Consider the following 8552-nt stretch of genomic DNA (forward strand, 5'->3'; position numbering starts at 1 on the left):
AAATACACAAATATTTTGCACTAACATACACCTTTATTTAAAAATACACTTCTTTGTTCCATAATTTCACAGTAGCAACTGTAAAACGACGCATATTACATACATATTTTTCTATAAATCTAGCCATTTTTCACTTCTATATGGCTGTAGTATTTATACTTTGTGGACCATGATCTTTACGAAAAATAAACTTTTAAGTTTGTGTTGTACACTCTTCAATTCGTTTAAAAACTTAATTAATTACAACTATTTTTCTTTTTTTTTTATATTTGTAAAATTGGCACACTACGTCTCCCGCTCCAATTAGCTTTCCTCTAACTCTAAGGTTGGCTGGAAGAGATCGCGATAAGACCGCCTTCGCCCACATTAGTTTTAAGTTGTTTATGTACTATTCTTGTTCTTGTATCTTGTATCTTGTATCTCTATCTATCTATCTATCTATCTATCATTTATCTATCTGTCTATCTATTTATCTATCTATCTATTTATCTATCTATCTAATTACATAACTATGTTAATCCGCAACGTAGGCTTTGTCAGGAAGACACAAATATAAATCAGCAAAAACCTTCTTTACATCAAATTAAATAATGCAATTCGCCAGACTTAGCCAATTTTATCCAACTAATGCAATGAAAAAGGACCGCTCTGAATCTTAGCTGGTTCATACCTCCCCATAACACTGGCAGCATTACCGCGCTGTATAGCCAACGAAATTTCTTGCACCAAGTAAGATCCAGAGCCTGGGTCACAGCCTCTATCTCTAAGCGAACGACTCAACTCCCTGATGAATTGTTTGGCCTCCGCACCCCAAGTCCCCGCAGTCTCGACTGCCACTGTACTTGGCATGTTTAAATTTTGCCGCATACTCTGCAGCTGACCCGGCAGATCTGGTGGTGTGACTTTGTACACTCTGACACTTTTTATATATATATTTGGTAGTAAGTCTATTGCTACTGCAGACAGTTGTCACCGTTTAGAGCGATCTACTTAGGTACGTACTTTTATTTTTGTACGTAATACATACAATAGTCATTGTTTACGATGTTAGCAATATAGTCCTGGGAGTTGTTAGTCTTTTATAAATGAAAATAGGAATGCATATGAAAATAGGATGCAAAGTGGAACCAATTTTGTTATTTACGAAATATTGCTCATGAACCGTTAACAAGATTCAAATATATCACGAAATTGACAGTGTATGAGAAGGGTCAAATAGGGTTAGTGATATTTGACATAGTGTCGTACATTTATCTAACTTGAGGCCGGTTTTAGGTGACAAGGCTGTGAATCTTGCAGAAAACAGAACAATGTTTAATCGCAAACCAAAAGGAGAAGATGCTTTCTTTTTTTTTCCTTTTTTTCGTAAGATTTTCTTAAATAGTTTTTTCTTAACATTATAAATTTTTTAAATAATTTTGTAAGATTATTAGTTTGTTTTAATAAGAGTTGTAACTCAAAATATGTGAAATTCATGATAATGCTATTGCTGACAGTAAAATTTTGATTATAATATTGTAAGTATTGTTACTTAAAATATTCTATCTAATTAACTCAAAACGAGACAAACCTTTTTGTGTTCAGAACAAGACAACCCTTACTAAAAAATATGAAATTATTTTTTGCTTTTATTTTAAATAAATTTTTACTTTCCTGTACTTTCAATTGTCAATTATAATTTCTTAAATCATACCACAAAAGAGCTCTTTTTAGTTCTTAATCGAAATTCGATTGTCTATGGTACTCGCCATTGAACTGAAAAATTCATTATAGTTCTTTACACAGAACTATATTGCTAATTAAGATATCAAATATGACGCTGCTTAAACACTCTACTGCCTCCCGGTTGGTTAATAAGCCATACTTGTTCACATCTGTACTATTTCTTTGGTTTTTTGTTTTGTAGCGTTTGAATGGCTTTCGTTCGATTGGATTGTTAACAAAATCTACATTGGTTCTGTTTCATTATTTTATTGACTCGTAGAAAAAGTATTGTTAGCAATCATTACATAATTAGGTCTTAAAATCCTATTATTTAGGCCACTCGGCAAGCCTCGCCGGCCTAAACACGGTACTTGACTTTAAGAACCCTCATTTTGCAACGATTGCATAAAATATTATTAATTATTAAGTTGTTTGTAACGTAAAGTGAGGAATTTGTTTTTCATCGATGTTAAAAATACACTTTAAGTTAATGCACTATTGTATTAAAAGTGCGATGTATTAAAACTCTCTAATTAATTATTACACCTCTCACATCCCTATAAAATTACAACATCCACTTGTTGTAATTTTATAGTTCATTGCCAAAGAAAAATTCCCAGTGGAAAATTTAATTAACTGTTCAAACACGATAAAACAAAAGGATCTTAAACATATTTTAATTAACACAAGGTTTGGGATTACAAGTAATTACGCTGCAATAAATACTAATCGATGTACTTAAAATTTTACATTACAGTTTAATTTTTTATAGCAATTCTTGTTAATTTGTTTTTCTAATTTTTCGATTATCTTTACCTTTCAAATTTTCCACGTTTTTTAACTACCTGTGCGGATAGATCACCAACTTAATTGGTTGAAATATAGATAAACCCTGGTTCGGTCGAGAAGAGAAGCTTACATAAATTGCAATGTATATTTTTTCTGAGCCTCATTATTACAATAAAAATTGATTATATTTTGTATAATTCTGTACATTATTGTTAAAAGCAAAAGAATATTTAATTATCTAGCATAATTTTAAATTGTTTTCCTTCCCATTCATTCCCTTGTAAGTTCATGCCCGGCAGTGGCACGTATATGCGTCAAATGCGGATTCAATTTTTTTTTATCAACAAACTTTTAAGTTACTGATTATTTGAACTATTAATTTTTTTTATATGTAGAAAATTGTGTAGGCTTACCTAGAGGTAGTTGAAAATAATTTGTCCTATCCAATCACAACACTTCACTGATTTAATATTTACAATTTCGAGCACAGTTTGAAATATGGAATACGCAGGCGCGCTGCGTTCGCGAGATTTGGTTTCCGACTGCGCCGGCGCCGAAGATGACGGGAGGCTGCATCTCGACACGTTTTAAAAAGTTATCTCTTATTTCCAAGTTTTGAGAGGTGGTTTGTAGTGCCGCCAAAGCGATGCTGGATTTGTGAAGCTGCAAAATGAAAAATTTCAAATAGTTCTGACTGATGTGATTGCATATTCAACTTCTAAAGTTCGCTTCTATAATAACATTCAGTGTGATATTGAAATTTGCCACGAGGTATAAAACTACAGTGAAACAAAAATTTTATTCTAAAGGTTGTATACAGCTTCTGCGTACTTGTATGACAAAATTCCGTATTACTACCCGTTTAGCTCTTGCAGGTGTTGTCCATCTAGTAAATTCGAAAAAAGATTGTAAATGATAAATGTATTCAAATGCATATTACAAATAGCAACCTCCAGAGTTTCTTGCTCATTCTTCTCAGGAGAATCCACCTTACTAACGAGCAGTAGAGTTCAATATGACAATTCTAACTAACTTTAACTGATAAATAGAGAATTTTGAACTTTATCTTATGCTACTTAAGATCGGATTCTTGGCCGCTTGTCACCTAGTAGCGTTTTATATGGCGAGCGGGTATGCAGTGGAATTCTTTGTCTGCAGACATATTCCCTGAACGCTATATAACTTGGGCTTTTTCTAGGCAAGAATGTATAGGAATTACTTAAGTATGCATGCTCTTCATCGCCAGAGATGAAGGTCAAATGCGCACTTTTACAGGGAAGCACGTAAGTAAGTCTCCTAGTACCGACGACCAAATGCATAGCAAAATGGATTTCCGATTAGCGTCAATGAATGTCCGTAGTTCGTTTGCTCGGAGAGTCCTGTATTAGGTAGCAGTAGAGCATGTATTCTAGTAGCAGTAGAGCTCCTTGGGAAAGAGTTAGTCCAGCCTGCCACTTTACCTATTTCTGCCGCCAAGCAGTAATGTGAGCATTACTGCGTTACGGTTTTGAAGAGTAAGGGTGCTGGTGAAGTTACAGGCACATGAGATATATTAACTTACGTCTCAGGATAACGCAGTGGCATTGCCCTTCAGATCTTTGTAATTTAAAGCTCTGAATGCCACTGCCAGTGTTATGGATAAGTGTGTCGCTTCTACCATCAGGCGTGCGATTTATTCATACCGTGACTTGGTGTCACAAAAAAAATATCATAAAAAAATAAAGAAAAAAAGTTAGAGGACGGCTATAGAGTCCAGCTGTTGGCTAATCCATGATGTCAAAAGTATTTATTTATCATTTTCGATTTAAAATCCACCAATTTTCGACGCCGGATAACTCAATAAGTTGATCGGCGTAAATGCCTGAAAGAGGTTATTTCCCAAATCGATTACCGCTTATGCTGATTCATTAATGTGAATGGGGCTTAAGATGAGGTCGATATGCGGCAAAATCGGTTCGATTAGGGTGACAACTTAATAATTCCAAATTACTTTCATGGGGAACTCTATATACGTTTTTACCATAAGATTCCGGAGCATATTTTGAGATTATCATATTTTAAGTATTTTCAAGAATAATCAAAATCGGAGTTATCGCTTAACATATATGCATAAAAAACAGTTGAATTGAAAACTTCTTTCTTTTTTGAAGTCGGTTTAAAAACTAGAACTCAAAAAGAGCATTTAACACATCTGCCGTCGTTCCTCGTACGGTGTATCAAGATCATTAAATCCATCTACGCTGTAAGTAAAACAAGGCTTTATTATGGCTACCTCTTTGATCAAATGGCTTGTACACCTGTCTTCATGGTATAGCTATTTCTGATATCTTGGTTTCGATCGAATTTTGCGTTTTTGTTTTTGGTAGAATTTATATCCTTATTTTAACTTCCTGTGACGTTTAAAGTCTAAACAAAAGATTTTTGTTTGTGATGCCATTTGTAAGTATCAGGACGAGCAAGTCGTGCACCAGTTGGAAAGCGACACGCCTGTCCTTAACCGTTGCAGTGACACTCAGAACTTTAAATCGCAAAGATCTGAGGGGCACTGCCATAGCATCTGTCACCCTGAGACTTCTCCAGCATCCTTACTTATTCCTTGGCGGCAAAAATAGGCAAGGCAGTACTTCCCTGGATGAATTCTTTCCTCCTTGTCAAACAACCTTGTACTTATTACTGAAAGTAAAGAAATAATTAAACCTTGTTGTTTTGCAACTTCCTTACACGGAGAATGTGCTTATTTGATATTAAATCTCGGGAATTTATTTAGCAGACTTCTTCTTTCGTCTGTTGTTGTTGATACAATATTTGAAGAAACGAGGATTTCCTGCGACCTCATAGTGCTTCAACTGACGTCATTGTTTGACAACATTTCGTGTTACTTTAAACTTATGTTTATTTGTCGAGTTGAGTGTACAAATATGAAGGTACGGCTTAGTGGGAAATGGCAGTTGAAAAGTATAAGGCTATAAGTCTCAGATTACAAAACAAGAGGCAGACGGAGCGCGCCGAACACGAAAGTGAAGCCACCAAAGCCAATACAAATTCAAAAGCGAATACAAACTCGCGTCAGTGCTAAACTCAGCGTCGTATTGTTTGCACGTCACGAGTGATTAGTTATTTTATAATTAAAAATTTGCGGCTTTAAGCATTGTAAAAGTTGTTATTATTGTAATCTGAGGGCTGAGTCCACTGCGGTGGTATGTAATGGCAGCGAATTTTTGAAATGATCTTGTCCCGTTGCAATGGAGGCGACATACGAACAAAAGTGTATAGCTAGATGTGCTGTTGACTGCATAGAACAATGCACGATGTCGCACTGCTATGCAATAATCTTATAAATGTAAATATGTCTTTAGCCTTTTTCATAATTTGTTTAGCAACAGTAGAGCACCTTGCGAAAGAGTTCGTCCCGAGAAGTACTGCTACCTTACCTAGTTCTGCCGTAAAGCAGTATTATGAGCACTGCAACTATCCCGTCACTTGCTATAAAAAAACCAATTCGCGAGGTGGCGAACATTAATTCCGCTATTTGTACTTTATTGTATTGTGCAAAAATTTTACAAAATTTTTATGAATTTTGTTAAATTACTCAATTGGTTTGACCTCAATCTAACACATTTGGTTAACCACAAGATTTTTTAATCATCCCTTTCTCCAATTCGAAGTAACTGAATTGACGTAACGTGAGTTGAAAGTTGTTTCAAACGCTAGCACTAAAAAAATTTTGATAAATTTTATGCATTTTTATGGACACGCTTGACCATAAAATGTGCTATGCCGAAATGGTTCCTAAGACAGTTTCCTTGTATCTTCTATGGTTTCCGATTTCACCATACTGTTCCATTAATAAAAAATAATATAATGCATTATTTGGGACACAGGTTTGGGATACGGATGGTGCTGCATTCTATTGTTTTTGGTTTCGTTGTTGTACCTATATGTGTATAATTGTATCAGTTTGCCGGGTTATCTCTTTGTTTGGTTTAAAGTATATTTAGGTAACTATAGGCTCAGACATTGTTAATTTTAAATATGTCTGTTTTTCTCATAATAATATGTGTAACTGTTTTTCCCTCAATAAAAAAATAGAATCACTTCTTTTTACCGATTCACCGTAAGACCTGGCAGAATCATCAGTGTCGTAGTTCGACTAAAGTGTGGCATAATGCTGAGTCAGGCCCTACACTTTGCTGACACAGTGCATACAACTCTACACTCAGACATAATATTACAAACCTAAAAAACCCGAAAATTTAATTTATTACAAACAGACTACAAACCTTTTTTTATGATTACCTTTGTACTTTTCTATCATTCTTTGAACTTTTTTTTGCGATACCAAATGACAGGACAAACAAGTCCTGCGGCTGGTATTAAGCGACATGCCTGTATATAGCAGTTGGAGTGCCTCTCAGAGCCAGCCTGAGTTGACAAGTATGTATATTAGTATGTGCCTGTAATGTCACCAGCACCCTTACCCGTCAAAACCCAAACACAGTAATCTCATATTACTACTTGGTGGCAGAAATAATCAAAGTGTCAGTACTTCCCTGGACGAACTCTTTCACAAGGAGCTCTACATACACCTGAAGATGCGATGTTTTAAACTGAAAGTACATTACTCTAAAAACGTCTAATAGTTAGAAAAATGACAATGTCGCATATAGTAAGTCCATTTTTCTTTACCATTTTTTATAGTGTTACTAATTTTGAGCTGATTTAAAATCCCACATATTAGTTTGTTTATTTTAGAGACAGACGTGAACACACATATATGCGAGTGTGTGTGTTATTTAAATTTGCTTGCATTAGTGGGCACTAATGCAAGCAAATTCTACTGACAATTTATTTAAGTTGCACCTGCAGGTTGTAAATATAGTTTGAAAAAACTAAGGTGTTTATTACAATATTTTCATGCTATATTGAAATAATCTTTTATAAATGCACTATATTTATGATACCAACTGATGGGACAAACAAGTCGTGCATCTGGTGGTAAGTGACATGCCTGTCCATAGTTACAATGCCACTCAAAGCTTTAAATCGCAAAGATCTGAGAGGCATTGTTACTGCGCCCACCACCCTGAGACATAAGTTAACAAGTTCCATATGCTTGTAGTTTAATTTACGTATTAATATTTTATACCGGCATCACGGATTAGTAGCTCGATTTTGGGAGTATATTTATGAAATAAAAATGGAATGCTGGACAATTCTGAATTTGAAGCACTCTTGTTGAAACAAACACGGCAAAGCACACTTCCTCGAACCACCTCTCTCTAACCATAGCAATTTCTGGCCAGTCACTCCAGAACGTGACTAGATCAACTCGCCATCTATCCCTTGGGTTATTCCCATCTGATCCCCCCTGTCTGTTGCAACTCCCGACGGATCCCCTCATTATATTTATAAATTAAGTGCAGTCAAGAGAAACAGAAGTTTTGAAATAAAAAATTCATCTATTGAACAATTGTGATCAAATGGTATAACTATTACAGACAATACATTTATGTTGTAACAGGTCAGTAATATTGACATATTGCAAATCACAAGTAACAAATAATTAATCTTAAGTAATTTATTTAAAATCTAAGTTTAATTAAAATTTTTATTGAATTGATATTCAATTATTTTTTGTGAAATTACTCCACTAGTTTGTTATAATTGTCAATACAAAGATCGAAAACTCAGAGGCTAAAGTTATAATTATGTTTTAATACGTGTAATCTCTCTTGACAATGCGGTGCGAGCTCAGTGGAAGAACGGTTTCCAAGTTACGTTACCTTGGCGAATGTTTAGTTGATATTGCTACGAAGCATTCACAAAGAGACTGCAGGCAGAAAATTTCACTTCATAGTTATAGATAACTGCCTCTATGGTCGAACTGTTACAATGCTGGACTGCCATGCAGAGGTACCGGGTTCGATTCCTGGGCCGAGAGAAAAGTTTGTATGGCCGACATTTATTTGTCTCATGAGTTTGGGTGTAATTTGTAGTCATCTATGTGTGTCCATGGCACTCGCGAAACAGGGTTTCCTTAGAGCGGGGCTATGCGTGTG

General features: G+C 35.1%; 1 protein-coding gene across 1 annotated transcript in view; it reads right to left on the reverse strand.

Moving 5' to 3' along the window:
* LOC113235223 (elongation of very long chain fatty acids protein 4-like) overlaps nt 1-3042 on the reverse strand; it is a 67391-nt gene extending 64349 nt beyond the window's left edge. Inside the window, exon 1 of the mRNA XM_026470850.1 lies at nt 2907-3042. The gene's annotated coding sequence lies outside the window, so the exon portion shown is untranslated. The remainder of the gene's footprint in view (nt 1-2906) is intronic.
* Nucleotides 3043-8552: the final 5510 nt, after the last annotated feature.

This window comes from Hyposmocoma kahamanoa, unplaced genomic scaffold (genome assembly GCF_003589595.1).
Source record: "Hyposmocoma kahamanoa isolate Upper Pololo Valley unplaced genomic scaffold, ASM358959v1 87, whole genome shotgun sequence".
Classification (NCBI taxonomy): Eukaryota; Metazoa; Arthropoda; class Insecta; order Lepidoptera; family Cosmopterigidae; genus Hyposmocoma; species Hyposmocoma kahamanoa.